Source organism: Siphateles boraxobius, unplaced genomic scaffold (genome assembly GCF_051911475.1).
Source record: "Siphateles boraxobius isolate OS27281-9 unplaced genomic scaffold, OSU_SipBor_1 51, whole genome shotgun sequence".
NCBI lineage: Eukaryota > Metazoa > Chordata > Actinopteri > Cypriniformes > Leuciscidae > Siphateles > Siphateles boraxobius.
Genome location: NW_027509153.1, coordinates 93,231 through 120,429, shown reverse-complemented (window position 1 = coordinate 120,429; position 27,199 = coordinate 93,231). Strand labels below are relative to the sequence as shown.

At 45.8% G+C, this 27,199-nt stretch overlaps 2 long non-coding RNA genes and 10 other non-coding genes across 12 annotated transcripts; 11 read left to right on the top strand and 1 right to left on the bottom strand.

Annotated features, from left to right (window-relative positions):
• Positions 1 to 1,107: 1,107 nt before the first annotated feature.
• LOC143712762 (uncharacterized) lies at positions 1,108 to 2,226 on the bottom strand. The gene is made up of 4 exons (XR_013195073.1): positions 2,155 to 2,226; positions 1,773 to 1,963; positions 1,513 to 1,599; positions 1,108 to 1,170 (listed from the first exon to the last, which is right to left on the bottom strand). It is a non-coding gene; the product is annotated as an uncharacterized LOC143712762 (long non-coding RNA).
• Positions 2,227 to 4,085: 1,859 nt separating this feature from the next.
• Positions 4,086 to 4,159, top strand: trnat-ugu (transfer RNA threonine (anticodon UGU)). The gene has a single exon. It is a non-coding gene; the product is annotated as a tRNA-Thr (tRNA).
• A 139-nt stretch (positions 4,160 to 4,298) lies between these two features.
• trnar-ucu (transfer RNA arginine (anticodon UCU)) lies at positions 4,299 to 4,387 on the top strand. Its single transcript is given in 2 exon segments — positions 4,299 to 4,335; positions 4,352 to 4,387. It is a non-coding gene; the product is annotated as a tRNA-Arg (tRNA).
• Positions 4,388 to 4,925: 538 nt separating this feature from the next.
• trnat-agu (transfer RNA threonine (anticodon AGU)) lies at positions 4,926 to 4,999 on the top strand. Its single transcript has one exon. It is a non-coding gene; the product is annotated as a tRNA-Thr (tRNA).
• Positions 5,000 to 16,827: 11,828 nt separating this feature from the next.
• On the top strand, positions 16,828 to 16,901 carry trnat-ugu (transfer RNA threonine (anticodon UGU)). The gene has a single exon. It is a non-coding gene; the product is annotated as a tRNA-Thr (tRNA).
• Positions 16,902 to 17,040: 139 nt separating this feature from the next.
• trnar-ucu (transfer RNA arginine (anticodon UCU)) lies at positions 17,041 to 17,129 on the top strand. The gene is given in 2 exon segments: positions 17,041 to 17,077; positions 17,094 to 17,129. It is a non-coding gene; the product is annotated as a tRNA-Arg (tRNA).
• Positions 17,130 to 17,666: 537 nt separating this feature from the next.
• Positions 17,667 to 17,740, top strand: trnat-agu (transfer RNA threonine (anticodon AGU)). The gene has a single exon. It is a non-coding gene; the product is annotated as a tRNA-Thr (tRNA).
• Positions 17,741 to 18,461: 721 nt separating this feature from the next.
• On the top strand, positions 18,462 to 18,535 carry trnat-cgu (transfer RNA threonine (anticodon CGU)). The gene has a single exon. It is a non-coding gene; the product is annotated as a tRNA-Thr (tRNA).
• Positions 18,536 to 19,365: 830 nt separating this feature from the next.
• Positions 19,366 to 19,439, top strand: trnat-ugu (transfer RNA threonine (anticodon UGU)). Its single transcript has one exon. It is a non-coding gene; the product is annotated as a tRNA-Thr (tRNA).
• Positions 19,440 to 19,803: 364 nt separating this feature from the next.
• trnat-ugu (transfer RNA threonine (anticodon UGU)) lies at positions 19,804 to 19,877 on the top strand. The gene has a single exon. It is a non-coding gene; the product is annotated as a tRNA-Thr (tRNA).
• A 739-nt stretch (positions 19,878 to 20,616) lies between these two features.
• trnat-agu (transfer RNA threonine (anticodon AGU)) lies at positions 20,617 to 20,690 on the top strand. Its single transcript has one exon. It is a non-coding gene; the product is annotated as a tRNA-Thr (tRNA).
• A 4,868-nt stretch (positions 20,691 to 25,558) lies between these two features.
• On the top strand, positions 25,559 to 26,342 carry LOC143712761 (uncharacterized). The gene is made up of 3 exons (XR_013195072.1): positions 25,559 to 25,698; positions 25,795 to 25,868; positions 26,278 to 26,342. It is a non-coding gene; the product is annotated as an uncharacterized LOC143712761 (long non-coding RNA).
• Positions 26,343 to 27,199: the final 857 nt, after the last annotated feature.

Genomic DNA, 27,199 nt, shown 5'->3' with positions numbered 1-27,199 from the left:
AAACATAGAGTAGTCAAATAGAAGTGTTTGTGTTGACTTACTGAATGTTGGTCACAAACATGGCTGATAGGTGCATGCAACATGTTTATTTTAAATAATGTGTTCTTTGTGGATGTGTACTTTGTCAAGATTATGACAAAAATTGTCAAAAAGAAGGAAATGTGTGCTTACCCGTGACCCTTTCCAAGTGGGGGGTAGGGCTGTATAAGTGCCAGAGGTGGATGGCCTTGTTCCTCGAACTGCTTCAGCATTGATTGAAGCATTTTGGCCGAATAACCCAACAGATTCGTTTTTTGAAACCCAATTTATTGGGTAAAACTAGTTACCTAATTTATTGGGTTAAAATAACCCAACAATAGGTCGGTGCTATATCAACCCACCATTGGGTTAGCTGTTGGGTCGATTTTAACCCAACTTTTTTAAGTGAGTATTGGTTGGAATTTAGACTACATATTAGTGACAAAGCATGGAAGTCACTGTTTTTATTCCAATATCACACTGGTTTTTCAAGCTACTGGGGTGTCCAAATTGTTGATTGTTCATCAAAATATAAAAAAAAAATTCTTGAATATTCTTAGAAACACATAATTACAATTACCTCAAGGAGAACATTCCTGACTTCAGTATCAGGTATATCCTCAATTGGTGCCTCAATAGTCTTAACTTTACCAACCAGGTACTGGTAGAAGCTTGGGGAAAAGCATCGAGGCCCTGGACCACCATGTACAATGGAGACAGCAACCATTCTTCCAACATGGAAATACTCATCACCTTCTGCAGCTAACAATGGCAATGTTCCACGGTTAGTTCAAATTGATTTATAATACTGTCAAAATGTGACAAAAAGTGAATTACCTTTGCTATCAAATGACAGGTATTTGCCATCTTCTTTGCCTTCAAAAAATCGACTGGTTTTAATGGCGTCCATCAAGAGTGTCAGAAATTCCCGTGTAGGCCCTCCTGTGTCCACAGCCTCCTCTGTTTGCCCGATGTCATCAGTGAATTTGACCAAAAGGCTACAGGTGGGGTCAAATGAGAAACGTTTGAATCCCCTCAGAGCACCATCCCAGACATTAGCACGGTTTATATTTAACCTGCTACAGCTTTTTGTTAATGTTGTATGACAGATTTGACAGAACGTCTGCAGCCGTCAGTCCAATATCTGCGTCTCTGCAACACAAGAAAGAGAAACATTAACACTGCCTTTTATTTGGATAATTAAAATATAAATCTTTTATGGTCCCATTACAGTGAGAACACCATATGTGTGTGATGAAATGTGATGGGCATAAGCATGAAGCACACATTGCAAGCTTTCAATAATTTCTGCCAGATTTTGTTTCGGTTTAGGGGTAAGTAAAAAAATATATACAATGTGAATATTTGCTTTAATAATTGTATGGCAACAGAAACCAGGTAAAATGCCAAATGTAGCTTGAACTATGTAATATATCTGAGGAAACAAACAAAAAAAAACAACAAAGGTTGACAGCATTATTTCTATCAAAGTACCTGTCTTCCTCCTGAAAATTGTCTACGTCCTCAACATCAGAGCAACTGCTGTCAATGACAACTGGTGCATAGATCTTGGTATATGTGCTGTGGATTAAAGGAACAATGAAATACTAAAACAAGATGGTTGTGAAATTACAGTAAAAAAGTGTTTACTTGGTACTGTAATGCATTACATTCAGCAGTCAATATTTCATGCTAAACCCAGAGCCAAAAGTATTAGTGCAATGAACGAACAATTTGAATCCATTGTGACTTACTTGTAGAAGTCACATGATGTGGTGTTTTTGGGTCCTGGTCCTGCTCCATTGGCCTGTTTATGAAAGTAGAGATAACACCAAACAAATTAACAATAATTACATCATTAACATAAACTTAATAACATTACAGAATAATACATACTTGCCCATCAGATGGCCTGGACATTGTTGGTGGACATTGTTTTGGTAAACTAAAACAAACAAATAATTTGAATAATTTAATTTAAATCATAATATAGATATTTGTTAATATGATTTAAAGAGCACAACATGCTCGATCTATTCCTTCTCGCAATTGAAAGAAAAAATAAATGAATGCTGTGAAATACGTGGATAATCAAAAACCACTAGCACAGGTCTCAAATTAGCGGGAGAAACTTACATTTTCAGTGGAAGGCTAGCAAATGCCTCATCATCGGATTCTGAAGAGGAGTCATCTCCATGACCTTGGAAAGAGAAAATGATGCATCATTATTAGGCTAGGTATATGCAAAATATATGGCAATTTTACAACCAGCTCAAATTAAATTAAGAACTCACTTAATTACCAACCATTATCAATTATTATTATTATTATTTTACATACATGTACTTCAATACTTACCCGAATCCTGAAGGGGGCAGATGTACAGTACGATCCTCTGGTAAGACTTTCCAATGGCCTCTTTATAATGTTCAAGGACAAAGGGTTTGTCTGTGCCTGGTATATTTTGTACCTGAGAGCCATCAGGATATACCAGGACATATTCTCCATCGTACATCATGTCTTGATTAAAATCTCGCTGTTTTTTTATAGCAGCTGGCAAAATTTGTTTTGATGACCACAGGGGTTCAACATTTAATGGCAAAGTTTCCCCTCTTATAGGTTTTAACCCATATTTTGTTCTGGTCATTATGCCAATTGAAATCTACAGAAATAAGAAAAGAAGAAAAACAAACATGTTTAAGACTGTGTGTACTGTGTAATAGTCACATTGTGAGCTAAACCTCCATATTAGTTTACCTTGACCATAATGTTTGGTTTCTTTTTAGCCTTTGAAAAGGTCCTCCTCTCAGCCTCTTTAACTTCCCTGAACCTCATGAATTGACCTGCTCTTCCTTGGATACTTGTCTAATTCACTAACACACACACACACACACACACTGATTCATTATAGCTATGCTTTGTGATTGGTTGATAAATTGCCATCTTTCTGACAGCTAAAAACACGGGACAATTCAATGCAGCACAGTAACGTTAAAATGGGAGCACAGTAAGGGGATATTACCTGTAGGCCCACGGCCTAGGCTTGATGACGTGGATGGACACACCGTAAGGAACCCCACGCTCAGACCACACGACGTGCAAAACTTGGGAGCGTCCCCCAGTTGCTCGGCACAATACGGACAGAACATTTCAAACTAAAAATTAAATAAATAGTTCAGATATCAGGACAACATTGTACAAACGCCAGTAATGCATCTATTTAATGGCCAGACGCGAGCTAGCCAGCTAACTTAGTTTCCAGCTAACAACGTTGGCAGACTAATACGTTATGGGGACAATAACTTAATATGTTAAAAACACACAAAACTACTTCGGTATCAGAGCACATCGACAAGTCTGTCATAATGAAAGAGAAACACTTACCTCTTGAGACAACAAAAGCACAGCACACATTCAAAAAATAGCGCTAAGGCAACCAGATGGATGCGGGTCCGTCACTGATTATGGCCCCCCCGGAAACATTTCCGTTGTGTTTTTGCAGTTTGCAGTTCGTTTCCCTATTTGCTCGTGCTGCGAATATTTGCAGCGAATGTGAAATCGACAAAGTTGTTTTCTGAATTTGCATGTGTTTTCTGAATTTGTATGTGTTTTCTGATTTGTATGTGTTTTCTGAATATGTAGTTGTTGTGGCGTTGTTTGCATGTGTTTTCTGAATTTGTATGTGTTTTCTGAATATGTAGTTGTTGTGGGGTTTGTATGTGTTGTGACCCTTCTCGGCCACCGTACTTTACAAATATGAATATATAATTCATGAAAATCTTTCTGGATTTTGTCTTTCAGATCAGCTGAAAGCATAGCAGAGATTGCTTTCCATTTCTCCCAGCTGAGACAGAATTTAGATGTATTGTAACTGGAGGTTCCAAAAACATTTCAGACACAAGTATTGAGAGTGTCAGATATTCCCTCTTTCTTCAACAGAGCCCTGAATGCCCCTCGGGTTTTGGAAATAATCCCCTAACCTCTTTCATGATGTAATCAGCTATTTTCCTGACCTGCTACCTCTTTTAGACTTTTTATGCCAACACATTGCAGAAGGTTCAGCAAGTGGCGCTGTGGCTTAGTTTGTCAAAGCGCCTGTCTTGTAAACAGGAGATCCTGGGTTGGAATCCCAGCAGTGCCTATGCCACAGGATGTGGGCACCGCTCACTTAATCTTTTACATATGTAAATCTTTGCATGCTGAACAGTGTGTATCTGCACAAAATGTGAAAATCTAAGAAGAGATGTGCATGCAATAGCATCTTAAAGCTTGTCTTTTGTGGCTCTGTGGCGCAATGGATAGCGCATTGGACTTCTAGATTGTGAATGGAGATATTCAAAGGTTGTGGGTTCGAGTCCCACCAGAGTCGTGCATACCCTCTTTTGCTCAGATGTCTTTGTGTTGGACAAGCATATGCCTAAAACTTGAATCCACAAACTACTTCAGAAGCATACCCTTCACGTTCTGCTTATTTCCCTTATTGGACACACCCAACTCAGATCACAGAGTACTCTACTAATTAACTTAAGTCACCTATTTAAATAAGAATAGGTTGAAATCCACTGGCCTAGGCCAAAATCTGCAACAACCTATTGTTGGCCACCTACCTAGAAGAAAAAGAAGAAAAAAAAACACGCTTTCCATTTCTCCAAGCTGAAACAGCATTTAGATGTATCGTAACTGGAGGTTCCCGAAACATTTGAGACACGAGTACTGAGAGTTTCGATCCAGAAATAAATGGCTTGAGATATTCCCTTGTCCCTCAACAGAAGCCTGCACACATTTCAGGTTTTGGAAATAATCCTGTAACTTCAAAGGGACCTATTCATGATGTAATCAGCTATTCTCCTGACATGCTACCTCTTTTAGACTTTGTATACAAAAGCATCGAACCAGTGACAGTAACTGGCGCTGTGGCTTAGTTGGTCAAAGCGCCTGTCTAGTAAACAGGAGATCCTGGGTTCGAATCCCAGCAGTGCCTTATCTGTGGCTTCTAAGAGTAGTCATTTAACCTTCTCTGACGTGAAGTCTTGGCAGGAAAGACAATCTGGACTTCTCGGTTGCAAATGAAGGTTTTAAAAAGGTTGTCGTTTTTTGGGTCCCACCAGAGTCACGAATGGTGTCCCTTTGCACAGACGTCTTTACCAGACTGACATTTGCTTAAAGCTGGGGTTTTCCAACTTTATCAGAAGCCTACGCAACACATTTTTGTCACCGGGGTGACAAAGGCAGGCGGAACCTTTTAATCACGGCCGGGTTTCCGAGGGGAGGGATTTCCGGTGTGGGACCCGGAAGACTCCAGTTCCGGAAAACTCCGAGCAGAGACGGAGGATGATTAGTTGATACAAAACAGGTGCGGGAGAGGATGATTGCGATCGCGATTGGGACGCGTTGTCAGTTGGGAAGGATAAAAGGACATTTCATCTTCAATGAAGGAGGAAGGAGAGAGGAATAGCGGCGGGAGATATTCGGGTGAATCTGGAGATGTGGAGAGGAGAACTGTGGCGGATAAGAGATAAGTGCTGTTGATGTTTGGAGTGAGAAATGAGAAATCTGGTGGAGGACGTGATGAGAAGATAAGTGTTGTTGATGTTAGGACTGTGATATGAGAAATCTGTTTGGAGGATGTGATGAGGCTGCATGAAGTGTAATTTTGTCTTTTTGGAGGAAGTTGAATGCCCCACGCTCCATTGGAAAAAGTCCAAGAGATTGAGAGAGGTGCAGTGGACCAGACCCCCTGTCTCCGCCCTAGTTTGTGAGTGACGAGACTTTGCAGTGTTGTTCATTAATGTAAACACGTGTGCAGATTTGTGCGAGTTGCAGTTCAGCACGAGTGGAGGTGTAATGCAGTGACATTGGGGAAGCGGTCCTGGCTGTGGAGACATCGTCCGCGACTCATTGGATGGAGACCGTTGGAAGAAGTCATCTAGTGGTGAAATTCTCCTTTTCTCCTCTTTAATCGTTACGGGGCATTGTGAAGTGTTAGCTTTGCTGTGGAAACCTCATCTTCTCTCTGTCTGAGCCCTGTGAATGGAACTAGCTTTGCTGTGGAATCCTCATCTTCTCTCTGTCTGAGCCCTGTGAATGGAACTAGCTTTGCTGTGGAAACCTCATCTTCTCTCTGTCTGAGCCCTGTGAATGGAGCTAGCTTTGCTGTGGAATCCTCATCTTCTCTCTGTCTGAGCCCTGTGAATGGAGCTAGCTTTGCTGTGGAATCCTCATCTTCTCTCTCTGTCTGCCGGAGCCTTGTGAGTAGAACCAGCTTCACTGTGGAATCCTCATCTTCTCTCTGTCCGAGCCCTGTGAATGGAACTAGCTTTGCTGTGGAAACCTCATCTTCTCTCTGTCTGAGCCCTGTGAATGGAGATAGCTTTGCTGTGGAATCCTCATCTTCTCTCTCTCTGTCTGCCGGAGCCTTGTGAGTAGAACCAGCTTCACTGGGGAATCTTCATCTTCCCTCTGTCTGAGCCCTGTGAATGGAACTAGCTTTGCTGTGGAAACCTCATCTTCTCTCTGTCTGAGCCCTGTGAATGGAACTAGCTTTGCTGTGGAGTCCTCATCTTCTCTCTGTCTGAGCCCTGTGAATGGAGCTAGCTTTGCTGTGGAATCCTCATCTTCTCTCTGTCTGAGCCCTGTGAATGGAGCTAGCTTTGCTGTGGAATCCTCATCTTCTCTCTCTGTCTGCCGGAGCCTTGTGAGTAGAACCAGCTTCACTGTGGAATCCTCATCTTCTTTCTGTCTGAGCCCTGTGAATGGAACTAGCTTTGCTGTGGAAACCTCATCTTCTCTCTGTCTGAGCCCTGTGAATGGAACTAGCTTTGCTGTGGAATCCTCATCTTCTCTCTGTCTGAGCCCTGTGAATGGAACTAGCTTTGCTGTGGAATCCTCATCTTCTCTCTGTCTGAGCCCTGTGAATGGAGCTAGCTTTGCTGTGGAATCCTCATCTTCTCTCTCTGTCTGCCGGAGCCTTGTGAGTAGAACCAGCTTCACTGTGGAATCCTCATCTTCCCTCTGTCTGAGCCCTGTGAATGGAACTAGCTTTGCTGTGGAAACCTCATCTTCTCTCTGTCTGAGCCCTGTGAAGAGAAAGACAGTTCTGCTGTGAATCCGAGAGAAACAGTTCTGCTGATAATTCTTACCTGTCCTCTACCTGTCTGAGCCCCGAGAGGAGAGCCAGTCCTGTGGCTGATTCCGTATTCCTCTCCGTCCACCCGAATCCTGTGAAGAGAGACAGTTCTGCTGTGAATCCGAGAGAAACAGTTCTGCTGATAATTCTTACCTGTCCTCTACCTGTCTGAGCCCCGAGAAGCGAGCCAGTCTTGTGGCTGATTCCGTACTCTCCGTCTAGCCGAATCCTGGGAAGAGAGAGACAGTTCTGCTGTGAATCCGAGAGAAACAGTTTCGCTGATAACTCTTACCGGTTCTCTGCCTGCCTGTGCCCCGAGAAAAGAGCCAACTCTGTGCTGATTCCGTACTCCTCTCCGTCCACCCGAATCCTGTGAAGAGAGACAGTTCTGCTGTGAATCCGAGAGAAGCAGTTCCGCTGATAATTCTTACCTGTTCCTTGCCTGCCAGAGTCCTGAGAAGGACCAGTTATACGGCTGAAACCTCACCTTCCTCCAGTTGGCTTGAGGTTGTTTTTACTTAATTTATTCAATAAAGATTCTGTGTTTTTCTACATTACTTTGCCTCTGTGTCCTCTGTGGTGTTGGCTCCTCGCGGTGGTACGTGAGTCGGGGGCTGGGACGGCCGGTCATCTGGCGTCCACTCCTCCCCCGACCCGGTGGCATAAAGTGGCGTAGTCGGCAGGGTTGTTGCCACCGCGAGTTGAAGCGGCCACAGGTTCACTATGGCCGACGAAGAGATGGTGGCTGCAAGACCGCAGGTCATGCCCGTGTTTATGGGAGCCCCTTGGGCCCAGCGTTATGGAGGACCGGGATCAGAACTACATCTCCAGGACTGGAGGACGCAAACTGAATACCTGGCTGGCCTCCAGGGGCTGAGTGATGCACAGAAGATACAGTTTGTTCTGGGCTCCCTGGAGGGAGAAGCAAAGAGGGAAGTTCTTGCTGCACCCAGCACTGCACGAGCCACCGCCAAGGCCATCTTTGACTTTTTGGCGGAACTGTATGGGGATACTACCCCCGTGGCCGCCCTTCGGGCTCAGTTCTTCAACTTTCGACAAGGTCCTAGGCAAGCCTTACGGGCTTATGCGTTGAAGCTACGTGAGCAGTTTGTTCGATTGAAAGGGGGACTCGATCATGGTCTGGGTGATGGAGATTCCTTATTGCGAGATCAGTTCGTTTTGGGGCTCCGAGACGGGCCTATCCGACAGAGTATAAAGCTCCAGCTCCGCCGAGACCCAGCGTTAACTTTTGAAGATCTCCGACAGGAGGCCTTGGCGTTGGAGATGGATCAGGGTGAGGCAACTGACCCACCGGTGTGTATGGCTGTTGGTGGTGCCTCTACTCCAACCGTAGATTGGAAACAGAAGTTGCGTGCAGAACTGTTGGAGGACGTCAAAGGACAGATGGCTGAACTATCTAGGACCCTCCTAGAAGAACTGCGCCGGGGACAGCTCAGTGGCCGGGATCGATCCTATTCCGAGGGGAGCCGAGAGCCCGGACGGCGCCCTGGACGACCGGCTAATCCGAGGTTCCAGTGGGATGGTCAGGGCAGGCCCATTTGTAACAGCTGTGGGGAATCAGGACATTATAGCCTTCAGTGTGGCTCCCGACGCAGTTCCCAAGAGGGTTTTTAGTTGTGCCGGCCACTGCGGGTCAAGTGGCCGGGACCCCCTTAAATGACCCCCTTTCTATGCCTATCCTCCGAGACGACTGGGTTGGACGTTGTCCAACCGTGAAGATTCAGGTTAATGGGGTGGAGATTGAAGGTTTAGTCGATACCGGTTCCCAAGTCACGTTATTCTCCGAGAGCCTGTCCAGGGAACTCTTTAAAAACCGACGACTTCAGGAGGCGGAGTCCTCACAACTTGTGTTGAGAGGAGCAAACGGGCTAGACATTCCCTATACCGGCTATGTGATGGTGGACTTCCATGTTCAAGGGGTCCCCGTACGACAAAAAGGAGTTGTTATCGTTAGAGACCGCTGCTTGGGTTCACATCGAGCATTGATTGGCATGAATGTCATTTCGGAATGCTGGGAAGAGCTGTTCCGAAACCGGCCGGCCCAGGCCCCTTCGGTCCCAGAGCGACAGGAATGGGAGCGTATTCTGGCTGACTGCCGTAGGATTCAGGCGGCTAACCGCGAGGAGGATCGCGAAAGCATTGGGCGAGTAATTTGCCGGTTTGGCCTGACAGTGCCAGCACGAAGCGAGGCAGTGATATGGGCTCGGCTGCCTCCAAGGTCTTATGGCGCGGACGACTGGGTCCTCCTCGAACCACATTGGGATTGCCAATCCATCGGAGTGGCCCGAGGGCTGGCTGTGGTCCATCGGGGCCGGGTCTCGGTGCGGGTACGGAACGTTAACCCGTATCCTGTCGTCCTTCGCCGCCATCAACGCCTGGTCCGAGTCACCGCGGTGCGATCCCACCAGGTGAGGGAAGAGAGAGACGTTTGCTTCCGTCAAGTGAGCTCTGTGGTAGTGGAAGTGGCTGTTAGATCGGTAGAGCCGAGGAATGACCCCCAGAGAGGTGGAATACCGGATCATGTGGCAGGAGATTCCTTAAAAGGAGAGGGCCTGGAAGAGGAACAACAACTCCAACTCCGAGACTTTCTGGCGAAATGGCAACATGTGTTCTCTACCCACGATGAAGACTATGGTTGTACGGGGATTGTCAAACATCAGATTCCTACAGGCGACGCGGCACCAAGCAGAGAGCGGTATCGGCCGGTGCCCCCGACGCTTTATTCAGAGGTTCGCACCCTGCTGAAGGGGATGCTGGATGGAGGAATCATACGGGAGAGTAGTAGCCCTTGGGCGGCCCCAATTGTGCTAGTGCGGAAAAAGACCGGTGCCTGGAGATTTTGTGTTGACTATCGGAAGTTGAATGACGTGACGAAGAAGGACGCATTCCCCTTACCACGCATTGAGGATTCCCTCACTAGTCTGACTCAGGCCGCCTGGTACTCCACGTTAGATCTGGCCAGTGGGTACTGGCAGGTGCAGGTGGACGAGAGGGATAGGGAGAAGACTGCCTTTACCACTCCATTTGGGCTCTTTGAGTGGGAGCGGATGCCGTTTGGGCTGTGCAATGCCCCTGCGACTTTCCAGAGGCTAATGCAGCGATGCTTGGGAGGGCAGTTAGTTGATTCAACCTTGGTCTACCTCGATGACGTCATAGTATTCTCGCCAGACTTCGCCTCCCATCTGCTCCACCTGGAACGTGTGTTCCAGGCTATGGAAAAATATGGATTGAAGTTGCGGCCGGATAAATGCCAGCTATTTAGGAGTGAGGTGCAGTTTCTGGGCCATCGGGTCAGCGCTGCAGTGGTGTCCCCTGACCCGGAGAAGGTGTCTGCCGTCCAAGGCTGGGAGGTGCCAAAAACTGTCCGGCAAGTAAGGTCCTTCTTGGGCTTTGTAGGCTACTATCGACGTTTCATCAAGGGGTTTTCGGGGATTGCCAAGCCCCTGAATCGACTCCTCGAAGGTACCGGACGCTCCCGACCCCGGGGATCTCCCTCCGTGGACTGGGACTCGGCGTGTGAATCGGCTTTCCAAAAACTCAAGCGGGAACTCCTTCAGGCCCCGATCCTGGCGTATGCTGATTTTACTCAGCCGTTTATCCTATACACCGACGCAAGTAATGCAGGATTGGGAGCTGTACTCGCACAACGACAGCAGGGAGAGGAGAGAGTTATTGCATATGCCAGCCGGAGTCTCCATCCAGCCGAGCGGAATGCCTCCAACTATAGCTCTTTCAAGATAGAACTTCTGGCAATGAAGTGGGCGATGACGGAAAAATTTAAAGACTACTTATGGGGAGCGAAGGTGATGGTGGTGACCGATAACAACCCCCTGGTTCATCTGCAGACAGCCAGATTGGGAGCGGTGGAGCAGCGTTGGGTGGCCCAGCTGGCAAATTACGATTACCAGCTTCAATATCGACCAGGTAGAGAGCATACTAATGCGGATGCGCTGTCCCGACTCCCTGTGCCTAACGAGAGTGGGCGAACCGTACCCCCTACTTTTGAACCGGAGGAAAGACTGCTAGTGGGAGTGGTGGAAGCCCCCGGAATCCGGTTGGAGGGAGTACCCACTGGCTGGGGATGGGACCCAGGCCGGTGGAAAGAGTTACAGCAGAGGGATGTTGACCTGGCAAGGGTGCATGCTTACCTGCAACAAGGTTCTAGGCCGGGGGTAGAAGAGAGGCAGACTCAAACCGTGGCAGTAAGGAAACTCATGGGGCAGTGGAAGAGACTCAGTTTGAGAGAGGGGGTGATCTGTCGTTTTATTCAAGAGCCAGTAAACCAGGAGGCAGTATACCAGGTGGTGGTGCCAGAAGAACAGCGTTTGGCCCTGCTGGAAGCCTACCACACGCACACAGGACACCAAGGACAAGAAAGGACATTATCCCTGTTAAGGAGGTATTTTCACTGGACAGGGATGGAAGCGACGGTCAGGGAGTTCGTTCAAAGTTGCCCCCGGTGTGTACTTTTTAAGACCAGGAAAGAGGCAAGAGCTCCCTTGGTCCCCATGTGCCCTAGAGCACCTCTGCACATCGTGGGGATGGACTTCTTAACGCTGGGTCGGCCCACGGATCGGTACCAGAACATCTTGGTAGCAACTGATCTATTTACCAAATACGCATGGGCTATTCCTACCCCAGACCAAACAGCTGTTACCACTGCCGGTGTACTCTGGCGAGCTATTATCCAGCCCTTCGGGTGCCCCGAGACTCTTCACTCGGATCAGGGCCCGAACTTTGAAGCTAGGGTTGTACAAGAACTGAGCCGCCTTTATGGGTGCCGGAAGACTCGCACTACCTCGTATCACCCCCAAGGTAACGGGGGGTGCGAGAGGTTCAACCAGACCCTGTTGGGGTTACTCGGGACCTTGGAAGCCGACCAACAGAGTCAGTGGGAGGAATGCCTCCCTGCCCTAGTACAAGCCTATAATAACAGTGTACACAGCACCACAGGTTATGCCCCGGCATTCTTGATGTTTGGGAGACACATGCGGTTACCGGTTGATCTGTTGCTGGGGACTAAGCCTACGGAGGGAGTTCAGAGTACGACGGAGTGGGTGGGTCGTCATCATCGGCAGCTCCATTACGCCTACCGTCGGGTTACGGACCATCTGAGCGCAGCAGCAGCCAAAAATAAACGGTTGTATGATCGGACAGCTCGAGAAGCCCCCCTACTGCCCGGAGAGCGAGTATTGGTGCGAGACAATCGACGCCCAGGGAAGGGCAAACTCAGCGACCGTTGGGAGACTGTACCGTATGTGGTGGAACGCCAACAAAGGCCTGATCTACCTGTGTATACCGTTCGCCCTGAAGGAAGGCTAGGCCCTGAGCGGGTACTCCACCGGAATTTGCTTCGTCCTTGCCCAAATTATTTGGCCCCGATGGAAGAGGCCCCTGAACGGTCTATGACCCCAGTAGCTCCATCAGTGGGATGGGCCGTGGTCCCAAGGGGCCCCGAAATCGAGGCGGTAAGAGCAGTCCCCTTATCCCCACCTCGACGTTCCCAGAGGGACAACCAGGGGAGGCCACCCCAGCGATACGGCGAGTGGGCCGAAGTTTCCCGGTCCTAGGGACTAGTCCCGAATGGCAGGGGGGGATGTCACCGGGGTGACAAAGGCAGGCGGAACCTTTTAATCACGGCCGGGTTTCCGAGGGGAGGGATTTCCGGTGTGGGACCCGGAAGACTCCAGTTCCGGAAAACTCCGAGCAGAGACGGAGGATGATTAGTTGATACAAAACAGGTGCGGGAGAGGATGATTGCGATCGCGATTGGGATGCGTTGTCAGTTGGGAAGGATAAAAGGACATTTCATCTTCAATGAAGGAGGAAGGAGAGAGGAATAGCGGCGGGAGATATTCGGGTGAATCTGGAGATGTGGAGAGGAGAACTGTGGCGGATAAGAGATAAGTGCTGTTGATGTTTGGAGTGAGAAATGAGAAATCTGGTGGAGGACGTGATGAGAAGATAAGTGTTGTTGATGTTAGGACTGTGATATGAGAAATCTGTTTGGAGGATGTGATGAGGCTGCATGAAGTGTAATTTTGTCTTTTTGGAGGAAGTTGAATGCCCCACGCTCCATTGGAAAAAGTCCAAGAGATTGAGAGAGGTGCAGTGGACCAGACCCCCTGTCTCCGCCCTAGTTTGTGAGTGACGAGACTTTGCAGTGTTGTTCATTAATGTAAACACGTGTGCAGATTTGTGCGAGTTGCAGTTCAGCACGAGTGGAGGTGTAATGCAGTGACATTGGGGAAGCGGTCCTGGCTGTGGAGACATCGTCCGCGACTCATTGGATGGAGACCGTTGGAAGAAGTCATCTAGTGGTGAAATTCTCCTTTTCTCCTCTTTAATCGTTACGGGGCATTGTGAAGTGTTAGCTTTGCTGTGGAAACCTCATCTTCTCTCTGTCTGAGCCCTGTGAATGGAACTAGCTTTGCTGTGGAATCCTCATCTTCTCTCTGTCTGAGCCCTGTGAATGGAACTAGCTTTGCTGTGGAAACCTCATCTTCTCTCTGTCTGAGCCCTGTGAATGGAGCTAGCTTTGCTGTGGAATCCTCATCTTCTCTCTGTCTGAGCCCTGTGAATGGAGCTAGCTTTGCTGTGGAATCCTCATCTTCTCTCTCTGTCTGCCGGAGCCTTGTGAGTAGAACCAGCTTCACTGTGGAATCCTCATCTTCTCTCTGTCCGAGCCCTGTGAATGGAACTAGCTTTGCTGTGGAAACCTCATCTTCTCTCTGTCTGAGCCCTGTGAATGGAGATAGCTTTGCTGTGGAATCCTCATCTTCTCTCTCTCTGTCTGCCGGAGCCTTGTGAGTAGAACCAGCTTCACTGGGGAATCTTCATCTTCCCTCTGTCTGAGCCCTGTGAATGGAACTAGCTTTGCTGTGGAAACCTCATCTTCTCTCTGTCTGAGCCCTGTGAATGGAACTAGCTTTGCTGTGGAGTCCTCATCTTCTCTCTGTCTGAGCCCTGTGAATGGAGCTAGCTTTGCTGTGGAATCCTCATCTTCTCTCTGTCTGAGCCCTGTGAATGGAGCTAGCTTTGCTGTGGAATCCTCATCTTCTCTCTCTGTCTGCCGGAGCCTTGTGAGTAGAACCAGCTTCACTGTGGAATCCTCATCTTCTTTCTGTCTGAGCCCTGTGAATGGAACTAGCTTTGCTGTGGAAACCTCATCTTCTCTCTGTCTGAGCCCTGTGAATGGAACTAGCTTTGCTGTGGAATCCTCATCTTCTCTCTGTCTGAGCCCTGTGAATGGAGCTAGCTTTGCTGTGGAATCCTCATCTTCTCTCTCTGTCTGCCGGAGCCTTGTGAGTAGAACCAGCTTCACTGTGGAATCCTCATCTTCCCTCTGTCTGAGCCCTGTGAATGGAACTAGCTTTGCTGTGGAAACCTCATCTTCTCTCTGTCTGAGCCCTGTGAAGAGAAAGACAGTTCTGCTGTGAATCCGAGAGAAACAGTTCTGCGGGTAATTCTTACCTGTCCTCTACCTGTCTGAGCCCCGAGAGGAGAGCCAGTCCTGTGGCTGATTCCGTATTCCTCTCCGTCCACCCGAATCCTGTGAAGAGAGACAGTTCTGCTGTGAATCCGAGAGAAACAGTTCTGCTGATAATTCTTACCTGTCCTCTACCTGTCTGAGCCCCGAGAGGAGAGCCAGTCCTGTGGCTGATTCCGTATTCCTCTCCGTCCACCCGAATCCTGTGAAGAGAGACAGTTCTGCTGTGAATCCGAGAGAAACAGTTCTGCTGATAATTCTTACCTGTCCTCTACCTGTCTGAGCCCCGAGAAGCGAGCCAGTCTTGTGGCTGATTCCGTACTCTCCGTCTAGCCGAATCCTGGGAAGAGAGAGACAGTTCTGCTGTGAATCCGAGAGAAACAGTTTCGCTGATAACTCTTACCGGTTCTCTGCCTGCCTGTGCCCCGAGAAAAGAGCCAACTCTGTGCTGATTCCGTACTCCTCTCCGTCCACCCGAATCCTGTGAAGAGAGACAGTTCTGCTGTGAATCCGAGAGAAGCAGTTCCGCTGATAATTCTTACCTGTTCCTTGCCTGCCAGAGTCCTGAGAAGGACCAGTTATACGGCTGAAACCTCACCTTCCTCCAGTTGGCTTGAGGTTGTTTTTACTTAATTTATTCAATAAAGATTCTGTGTTTTTCTACATTACTTTGCCTCTGTGTCCTCTGTGGTGTTGGCTCCTCGCGGTGGTACGTGAGTCGGGGGCTGGGACGGCCGGTCATCTGGCGTCCACTCCTCCCCCGACCCGGTGACATTTTTCTTCTTTTCCTTATTGAGCACACCCAAGTCAGATTGTCGAGTACGTTACTTATCAATCAATTATTTGATTCACCTGTATTAAATGAGAGAGATAATAAAAAATATATATATATGTGGTGCAGATGCGCTTCAAGAATGGTTTGCAAGCTCCTGGCTTAGGCCTGAAATCTGATACTACCTATTGATATGGTCAAGCCTATGGATATTTGTACAAACAAAGTCTTTACATATATGAAGAATAATACATGGATAACTTTCTGGATTTTGCCATTTCATATCAGAAGAAGGCTCAGGAAACATTTTAGGCATGACTATCGAGAGTGTAGAGCCAAAATTAAATGAGTTCAGACATTCCCTCGAGGCGTGAAAGGCCCTCGTGTTTTGGAAACAATCCTCTTACCTCTAAGGGACCTCTTTCATGACGTGATCAGCTGTTTTCCTGATGTGCTACCTCTTTTAGACTTGTTTTACCCACAAATTTCACTGATCTGTGGCTTAGCTGGTCAAAGTGCCTGTCTCATAAACAGGAGATCCTGGGTTCAAATCCCAGCAGTGCCTTTGGCACAGGATATGGGAGTGCATAACCTTTTCACATATGAAAGTCTTTGCATGACGAACTGTGTTTACCTGCACAAAACTGGAAAAACTAAGAAGTGCTGCGCATGCAATACTTCCCTGAAGTGTGTCATTTTATGGTACAATGGATAGAACTTTGGACTTCTGGGATGCGAATGGAGAAATTCCCTGGTTGTGGTTTTGAGTCCCACCAGAATAGTCAGTTGCCTCTTTTGCTCTGATGTCTCTGTGAGTCAGACATATGTTTAAAACTGGGGTCCACAAACTACTTCAGAAGCCTACCCTTCACATTCTGCTCATCTCCATTATTGGACACACCCACGTCAGATCATAGAGTACTCTACTAAGTAGCTCAATTAACCCTTTTGAAATAAGGTAAATAACGAAAATGTATAGCGTCTGGGAGGTTTCGAGAATGTTTTGAAAACCACTGGCTTAGGCCAGAATCTGCTACTTCCTATTGTTGAGATCCAGCCTCTGGATGTATTCAAAACAGTCTTTACAAATATGAATATATAATTCATGAAAAGCTTTCTGGATTTTGTCTTTCAGATCAGCTGAAAGCATAGCAGAGATTGCTTTCCATTTCTCCTAGCTGAGACAGAGTTTAGATGTATTGTAACTGGAGGTTCCAAAAACATTTCAGAAACACGTATTGAGAGTTTCAGATATTCCCTCTTTCTTCAACAGAGCCCTGCATGCCCCTCGGGTTTTGGAAATAATCCCCTAACCTCTTTCATGGTGTAATCAGCTATTTTCCTGACCTGCTACCTCTTTTAGACTTTTTATAGCAACACATTGTGGAAGGTTCAGCAAGTGGCGCTGTGGCTTAGTTGGTCAAAGCGCCTGTCTTGTAAACAGGAGATCCTGGGTTCGAATCCCAGCAGTGCCTATGCCACAGGATGTGGGCACCGCTCCCTTCGTCTTTTACATATGTAAATCTTTGCATGCTGAACAGTGTGCATCTGCACAAAATGTGGAAATCTAAGAAGTGATGTGCATGCGATAGCGTCTTAAAGCTTGTCTTTTGTGGCTCTGTGGCGCAATGGATAGTGCATTGGACTTCTAGATTGTGAATGGAGATATTCAAAGGTTGTGGGTTCGAGTCCCACCAGAGTCGTGCATACCCTCTTTTGCTCAGATGTCTTTGTGTTGGACAAGCATATGCTTAAAACTTGAATCCACAAACTACTTCAGAAGCATACCCTTCACGTTCTGCTTATTTCCCTTATTGGACACACCCAACTCAGATCACAGAGTACTCTACTAATTAACTTAAGTCACCTATTTAAATAAGAATAGGTTGAAATCCACTGGCCTAGGCCAAAGTCTGCAACAACCTATTGTTGGCCACCTACCTAGAAAAAAAAGAAGAAAAAAAACACGCTTTCCATTTCTCCAAGCTGAAACAGCATTTAGATGTATCGTAACTGGAGGTTCCCGAAACATTTGAGACACGAGTACTGAGAGTTTCGATCCAGAAATAAATGGCTTGAGATATTCCCTTGTCGCTCAACAGAAGCCTGCACACCTTTCAGGTTTTGGAAATAATCCTGTAACTTCAAAGGGACCTATTCATGATGTAATCAGCTATTCTCCAGACATGCTACCTCTTTTAGACTTTGTATACAAAAGCATCGAACCAGTGACAGTAACTGGCGCTGTGGCTTAGTTGGTTAAAGCGCCTGTCTAGTAAACAGGAGATCCTGGGTTCGAATCCCAGCAGTGTCTTATCTGTGGCTTCTAAGAGTAGTCATTCAATCATCTCTGATGTGAAAGTCTTGGCAGGAAAGACAATCTGGTCTTTTCGGTTGCAAATGAAGGTTTTAAAAAGTGTGCCGTTTTTTGGGTCCCACCAGAGTCACGAATGGTGTCCCTTTGCACAGACGTCTTTACCAGACTGACATTTGCTTAAAGCTGGGGTTTTCCAACTTTTTCAGAAGCCTACGCAGCACATTTTTCTTCTTTTCATTATTGAGCACACCCAAGTCAGATTGTCGAGTACGTTACTTATCAATCAATTATTTGATTCACCTGTATTAAATGAGAGAGATAATAAAAAATATATATATATGTGGTGCAGATGCGCTTCAAGAATGGTTTGCAAGCTCCTGGCTTAGGCCTGAAATCTGCTACTACCTATTGATATGGTCAAGCCTATGGATATTTGTACAAACAAAGTCTTTACATATATGAAGAATAATACATGGATAACTTTCTGGATTTTGCCATTTCATATCAGAAGAAGGCTCAGGAAACATTTTAGGCATGACTATCGAGAGTGTAGAGCCAAAATTAAATGAGTTCAGACATTCCCTCGAGGCGTGAAAGGCCCTCGTGTTTTGGAAACAATCCTCTTACCTCTAAGGGACCTCTTTCATGACGTGATCAGCTGTTTTCCTGATATGGTACCTCTTTTAGACTTGTTTTACCAACAAAATTCACAGTATCTGGCGCTGTGGCTTAGCTGGTCAAAGCGCCTGTCTCGTAAACAGGAGATCCTGGGTTCAAATCCCAGCAGTGCCTTTGGCACAGGATATGGGAGTGCTTAACCTTTTCACATATGAAAGTCTTAGCATGACGAACTGTGTTTACCTGCACAAAACTGGAAAAACTAAGAAGTGCTGCGCATGCAACACTTCCCTGAAGTGTGTCCTTTTATGGTACAATGGATAGAACTTTGGACTTCTAGGATGCGAATGGAGAAATTCCCTGGTTGTGAGTCCCACCAGAATAGTCAGTGGCCTCTTTAGCTCTGATGTCTCTGTGAGTCAGACATATGTTTAAAACTGGGGTCCACAAACTACTTCAGAAGCCTACCCTTCACATTCTGCTCATCTCCCTTATTGGACACACCCACGTCAGATCATTGAGTACTCTACTAAGTAGCTCAATTAACTCTGTTGAAATAAGGAAGATAACGAAAATGTATAGCGTCTGGGAGGTTTCGAGAATGGTTTGAAAACCACTGGCTTAGGCCAGAATCTGCTACTTCCTATTGTTGAGATCCAGCCTCTGGATGTATTCAAAACAGTCTTTACAAATATGAATATATAATTCATGAAAATCTTTCTGGATTTTGTCTTTCAGATCAGCTGAAAGCATAGCAGAGATTGCTTTCCATTTCTCCCAGCTGAGACAGAATTTAGATGTATTGTAACTGGAGGTTCCAAAAACATTTCAGACACAAGTATTGAGAGTTTCAGATATTCCCTCTTTCTTCAACAGAGCCCTGCATGCCCCGCGGGTTTTGGAAATAATCCCCTAACCTCTTTCATGATGTAGTCAGCTATTTTCCTGACCTGCTACCTCTTTTAGACTTTTTATGGCAACACATTGTAGAAGGTTCAGCAAGTGGTGCTGTGGCTTATTTGGTCAAAGCGCCTGTCTTGTAAACAGGAGATCCTGGGTTCGAATCCCAGCAGTGCCTATGCCACAGGATGTGGGCACCACTCACTTAATCTTTTACATATGTAAATCTTTGCATGCTGAACAGTGTGCATCTGCACAAAATGTGGAAATCTAAGAAGTGATGTGCATGCAATAGCGTCTTAAAGTTTGTCTTTTGTGGCTCTGTGGCGCAAAGGATAGCGCATTGGACTTCTAGATTGTGAATGGAGATATACAAAGTTTGTGGGTTGGAGTCCCACCAGAGTGGTACATACCCTCTATTGCTCAGATGTTTTGGAAACAATCCTCTTACCACTAAGGGACCTCGTTCATGACGTGATGAGCTGTTTTCCTGAAGTGGTACCTCTTTTAGACTTGTTTTACCAACAAATTTCACCGTATCTGGCTTTGTGGCTTAGCTGGTCAAAGCGCCTGTCTTGTAAACAGGAGATCCTGGGTTCAAATCCCAGCAGTGCCTTTGGCACAGAATATGGGAGTGCTTAACCTTTTCACATATGAAAGTCTTTGCATGACGAACTGTGTTTACCTGCACAAAACTGGAAAAACTAAGAAGTGCTGCGCATGCAACTGAAGTGTGTCATTTTATGGTACAATGGATAGAACTTTGGACTTCTAGGATGCGAATGGAGAAATTCCCTGGTTGTGAGTCCCACCAGAATAGTCAGTGGCCTCTTTTGCTCTGATGTCTCTGTGAGTCAGACATATGCTTAAAACTTGAATCCACAAACTACTTCAGAAGCATACCCTTCACGTTCTGCTTATTTCCCTTATTGGACACACCCAACTCAGATCACAGAGTACTCTACTAATTAGCTTAAGTCACCTATTTAAATAAGAATAGGTTGAAATCCACTGGCCTAGGCCAAAAGCTGCAACAACCTATTGTTGGCCACCTACCTAGAAAAAAAGAAGAAAAAAAAACACGCTTTCCATTTCTCCAAGCTGAAACAGCATTTAGATGTATCGTAACTGGAGGTTCCCGAAACATTTGAGACACGAGTACTGAGAGTTTCGATCCAGAAATAAATGGCTTGAGATATTCCCTTGTCCCTCAACAGAAGCCTACACACCTTTCAGGTTTTGGAAATAATCCTGTAACTTCAAAGGGACCTATTCATGATGTAATCAGCTATTCTCCTGACATGCTACCTCTTTTAGACTTTGTATACAAAAGCATCGAACCAGTGACAGTAACTGGCGCTGTGGCTTAGTTGGTCAAAGCGCCTGTCTAGTAAACAGGAGATCCTGGGTTCGAATCCCAGCAGTGCCTAATCTGTGGCTTCTAAGAGTAGTCATTTAACCTTCTCTGATGTGAAAGCTTAAAGCTTGTCTTTTGTGGCTCTGTGGCGCAATGGATAGCGCATTGGACTTCTAGATTGTGAATGGAGATATTCAAAGGTTGTGGGTTTGTCATATGGGTACTTAATAAATAAAAACGTATCGATACAAGGCCCCCACTCCAGAGCATTTTTTCACACACCGGCTTGTCTTGTGGATGTCTTGTGGATGCCATACCACCTTTGGAAGGTCAGGCTGTGCTGTCCTGTGTGTGGAGAATCAGGGTGTTCTGGTTAACCTCTACCAGCTGCATGGATGTTCCTCCCATCACCAAGCTGTTGCCCAGTACAAGCTGCCTTATCCTGCGATAGTCTTGCAGGATCAGAGACAATCTTGACAGGGCTCCCTTGCCTTTTCTTTTGGGGCTTGGGTGGACAGTGCAAAGTCTGATGAAGATGGTCTCCAGCAGACGGCAACAGTCAGGCCACTGAGCAGGTGCGCTGCTTGCACCCAGCACACATCTGGTGGTGCTCTCTACACCAGGGTGAGTGGGCTTCTTCGGGACCTTGAAGCGTCCACTCAGCAGTCTCTTTCGGCATCGACTGTCATACACCACCCGTTCCTTGTCCCGGTCATCCAGGTTCTGCCAAAGAGCAATTATGGTGTTGGCTTCCTGGATGGTCAGGCTGAGGGCTGTGTGGTCCCGGAGATCCACCAGATATTCTGCCAGCTGGTCCACATGTTGATAACCCGGGATATTTTGGTAGTCAACAGCCTATTAAAAAACACAAACATGCAATACAATTATTACATCACATCTGTCTAATGCATAATTCCATAACTGATTGTGTTATTTTCCTGTTTATCACCGTAAAGCACTGTATAGTACAAAGCAGAGAGTGCCATTCTTGACATTTTACAAAGCACCAAATAAATAAAGATGACTTGACTTGATGTGTATTTGCAGCTTACAAATGAATTTAGGCTGTACTTTTAAATGTAAAATATGTGGAAAGTCTGGATTTAAAGCACTGGATGTTAATTCATCATAATTATTCTAGTTAATTTGAAAGACATACAAAGGAGTAGTATTTACCGTCTCTTCTTCATCATCATCCTGACCAGCATCCTCTGGCTCTGAGGGGAGAGTTGAAACAGATGTTTCAGAGGGAACAGGTGTGACAGCAGTCCCTGAGGGTCCAGGTGATGAAGGAGACTGTGTGAGGACAAGTTTGGGGTCAGGGACCAGTGAAGGGGATGTGGAGCCCAGTACAGGTGTGGCACTGCTGGTGACCAGGGTGGAAGAACCCAGTGTCAGTGTGGAAGAGGGTGGTGACAGAACAGCCTCCGTATCTGCTATTGTGTGATCCTCGCTGATGTCACAGAAGCCCTCATCTTCATCTCGCTCCTCCACACTGAGGTCCTCAATGAGCTCTGCTGTCTGCTCAGAGTCAGGATTCATGTCCTGCAGTGCCTGACCAGTCTGCTGGAACAGATACTGCACTCCAATGAGCTCACCTGAAATAAAAACAATTAACAAACGGAAATTAAATAGAATGTTGTGTATCATATTTGATACATTAGGCTTTTCTAGTAGCTCATATAGTGTGAGAATATAGAGCTCATCGTCAAGGAGAAAAAAAAAAAAACAGTTTTATTAAGAGGCCAAACACGTTTAATTATGGGGGCAAAACATGAAATGAAATGCAATACAATGATGATTGAGAGAAAGTCTGATGATCATTTTGATATTTACATGTAACATGATTTTCTTATCAAGTGAACCCAAGCTGCTTCAGTCTAGTAACTAGTCATTAAATATTACTAACAATATAAAAGTTATTCTTACAATTACTTTATAAAATCAGTAAAAGTTTTACAATGAAAAGAAACGTGAAGCACGAGCTGAAGGTGGACACTTTTACAATTATACTAAAAGACTATAATCAATCAGACGACAGAGGGCATGTTTCCTAAAAATTTTTGATCATGTTGATCATTTAGAGTCCTTTAGAAACTTGCATATCAATTATGATACAATCGACTCTATAGGGTTAAATCTGACATATAGACGGAGGTTACACAGAAATTGCAAGTTGATAAAATAAAAAATATATAAAACAATTCTCACCGGTGTAACATGCAGGGGGACAAAACGTGGGGACCACTTTCCTGCCAAACAGCTTTTCATAATTGCCGTTCACACAGTGAACAAGTTCTCCTGTGTAGCTGCGCAAAGCTGATGGCTCCGATGACAGGGAAGCAGCCTCCCGGTCCTGGTTCCACCGGTGTAGACCCTCCAGCAGATAAATCTGAAAGTTCAGACTGTTTGCACTGGTCCCTGTAAATAGACACAACAGTGTTTAGGAGGTGTTAAAGGAACACACAAAAACACTTAATGCTCTTTCTTTACACCTGCACAGTGTGTGTGACAAAGACAATACCTGGGATGAAACGGTTCAGGTGTAAATGAAAGGACTCGAGAGAAGTGGAGCCTCTGGCACATCTGTAGGTCTTCAGAAGCACACCTCCCTTGTTTAGGCTCCCTGTCTCTGTATAGAGCACAACACCAGGGGGGTCTTGAATGCATTTCACATGCTTCTTCTGGACATTCCAGATGTGCTCCATCCTTTCTCGGTCCAGGAGAGGAACACCCAGGGAGTCTTTGCCCTTGCTGCTCAGGAGCTCTGTAAGCAGCCGCTCAAGGAGAAGGATGGTAGTCTCCTCTCCACAGGTCCTCCTCCGGCAATGGAGTGCCAGCTCATTCCTGGTAAGATGCTTGTTGACATCTTCATCTGTCAGCGCAGGCCAACCCTGGGATATCAACAGCTCTCTCTTTGCTTTGCGAAGCATAGAAACATCAGCCGCATCCCACTCAAAAATGCACGCTGACAGCCGTGACATGAAGATGGGATACAGCGGATGGGCATCAGTTGTACACCCCATGGCAATCCTGCGCATAAAATGCCAGATGTCCAAGCGAATCATGAGATCAGGCCACCCTCTGAATCTGGTTTTCAGCTTGGTCTCACCCACATCAGTGCAGCAGCCACAGTCCACTTACAAAACAGCAGGTGGATCCACACTAGCCTGCTGGTACCTTTTCACCAGACCATCGACCATCATGTCCAGTCCTGCTCCTTCCTGTGCTGTCAGCACACTCATGAGCACCTGACCAAACTCATTGCCAACAGAGGTAAGCCAGAGTCCCGTTCCCCTTGCCGTCCCAGCCAGCTTCTTAGTGATCTGCAGTAGATGACAGGAAGCATGCAATGCAATGAAACATCACACCATGTAGAATATGATACTCATGCTCTGATAATGATATAACAGTAAACACCATAAATTAACAAAAATCCCCTGCTAACCTTTTTAGTGGAATCCATCTTCAAGACTGAACCATACGTAGATGTTATCCTTGCATGGATTTCATCCAGCCTTGTCAGGATGTCTTGGCTGTACACGGTGAGCAGCCACTTGCAGCTTGGGACCACTGTAGGCTCTGGGGGTTCCTGGAATTGTATTTGCAACACCCCGGGTCGTTTGAGGAAGTCCACACATTGGGTGGTGTACCAGGCCATACGCTGGAGCCACTCCTCACTGTGGTTCTCACGCAGCTGTTTGATGACCCGCGTGGGACTGTTGCCTAGGCCACGCTCACGCAGGAGCCGAATGACTCTCATATCACAGGCATACCTTAGGAAAAGCAAAATCCACACATTCATATATTTTACATAATTGATTTGTAAAGTATTTGCAAACATATGTGATGATGGGCTATCAACTGGATGTGGAATTAAAGTGTACTTACTTCCGCGTGAGGATGACCCGAAATTCAGAGCGATGGCCCAGATCCAGCTGTTGCAGGACAGTCTGACTCCAGGACACATGCGAGGCTTTACACTTGGTACAGATGAGGGTTTCTGTGACCATGTTGTACATCCTATCAATGTCCAGAACCTGCCGTGCCCTTTTGTGCAGACCCCCTCCAGTCAGCTGATGCTGCCCGCAGGCAGAATTGGGACAGAGAGCCTTGATCTTCCACAGCTTGTACGGCATCCACAGCAACAGAGCATGACAAAAAAATCTGTCTGGAGCTGGAGCCTGGTTGTAAATAAGTGCTGGCTGTGGTGGGTAATACCAGAGCTGTAGGTTGTCTCGAAGCTCTGGTTTTCCCTTGGGCACCATTTTAAAAAGCCTGCTGGCAATCCACCTGTGATCCTCTGGTGGCAAAGTGTCCGACCACAAACGATGCAGTCGAACTGCAGATGCATCTTGCAGTAATGCCCCCGAAGGAGTAGTCTGTGAAGGAAAAAAACAAAACATTTAGTCTAGCAGCTCATTTATTTAATTACCGCTTTATCTATCCAAGACTACCCTCATATAAAATAGAAAATATTGGATGTCAAATACGTACTTAAGGTTATAGAATAAAATGTATACATTTGTTCCAATAGTTTTCAGAATTGTGTCAGCTGCTAGCACTAATTTGTGTGACTCTACTGAGTTGTGACAGTTAATATGCAAATTCAATTATTTTGGACCAATAAAATTTGAAATTACTTACCGAGACAACATGCAATGAAATATAATATATGTTGCATATATAACAAGAGAAAGAAACAGTCATAACTGTCCAATAATTTTAACTAATCCTAGATGGAATTGTGGGAGGAGACTGGCCAGCAATCAGTTTCAGGTGCAGGTGGTTAGTTCTATCATTAGGACCGCATAAAGGGTTCTTACAGCAACAGGTGGTGATTGTTCTGGCGTGTGTTTGTTGCGCTCAACGTGCAGTCTCTGTACCCTTTCATATAGGTAGGTTTTGTTTGTGTGGAATGATTGCACCTTAACGGCGCAATCCCATCTTTCTGTTATGTTTTTCTTTTAGGCTGATTATTTAAGAGGGTTTATTCTCTGTCTGGGAAGCGAGGCAGACAAACATTTATTGCTGCGGTACCTTCAATGGGCTGACGGCCGTGTTGGAATGCTGAATACTGGTAAACGCAGTATACACTAAGACCGATCGTTTGTGAGTTTGATGCAATTAACAGACAAATGTAGTTGATGTAGTAATCTCTTCTCTTATTTTATAGTACCCTTTATCAATCAGGTTTGGGGATTGAGAGCTGAGATTGGGTAACTGTGTTGCAGCTGTACTTTCGCTAAAGTAGGCTATGTTTTGTTTGATTGTTTTATATTGTGGGCTGCATTGATGTGTACTAACATGCATGTGTCCTTTATTGTTAAAGGGGCAGACCAGCCACTGTTTCTTGTATATTTTAGATTTATATTGTGTTTATTGTTGTTGTTATTCGAGATTGATTTTGATCTTAAAAATTGTTTTTCTTTGTTTCCTGGTATTGCTCTCCTTTTTTTGTATGTTCCAGTGCTCAAAGACTTTTTTGTACAGGGCCGGGCCTGCATCTACACTAAAGCCTCCTTCGGTGTGATTTGGGTGGTGTGACACTGCTGTGTGGTGTGTACTTGAGGTTGGCACTGAAATAGTGACTTAAAGGTTACTACTTATTTGCGGTGTATGCTGTGGGGTTTCTTCTGTTTTCTCTTGTCTCTTACAGGTGGTAGGAGGTCCACAAGGGCAGGCCCGCCCCTCTTGCAGTCTTGAGGAGAGCTAATTCTAATTTTTTTGTGACTGTTATTATCAACACGTTTTAACATTTGATGGTTTTATTGGAACAATAAAATTGTTATATTTTTATAAACTACATCTGTTGTCCAAATCCATATTGTGACCTGTAGAGGGCTCCTCCTGCCTTAAGTAAGGAGGTGGCGTAGTCAGTTTATGGTTCCTACACTACATTTTTGGCGTAAGTCGGCAGGGTCTTAATGTAATCTTAACTGTTATTTATTGTATGATTGTTAAAATAGAAACAGTGGCTGGTACGGGATAACAAGAGGAGCGACTGCCCGGAGATGCCCAGTGGGGACCCAGAGGCCAGTGACTACAAATAACTTGCCAATTTTTCTTTTCTTTTTTTCTCTCATTATTTTGTTTATATGTTGTACAGTAACTTTGGCTTGCTGCAAATATGAGTTTTGAAGGGGAACAGGAGGAACTTCTTGCTCTACGTGAGGAAGTACAAAGGTTGCGAGTAGCTAATGCACAGGTTCATCAAGGAGGGGGTGCCAGTTCAGCTGCAAGTAGTACCAGTGGACCACCTGAGGTTTTTAATATTGCCTCAAATCCCCCTGGTCAAGCAACACCTGAAAGGTTTGTTTATATTCAGCGGGAGAGGAAGTGTCCTTATTTTTCTGGCTCTAAATCCCAAACCGACTTATCGGTTTATGATTGGATTGAGAATGTTGAAGCATGTCTTAGGGATAGGTGCATTACTAATAGAGAGAAGGCCCTCTTCCTTTATGATCACTTGGAGGGGGAAGCTAAAGCAGAAATTAGATTTCGCTCTTTGACAGATCGGGAAAACCCTGAGATTGTTTTTCAAATTCTAAAAGTGATACTTATATGTAGATTTATTTATT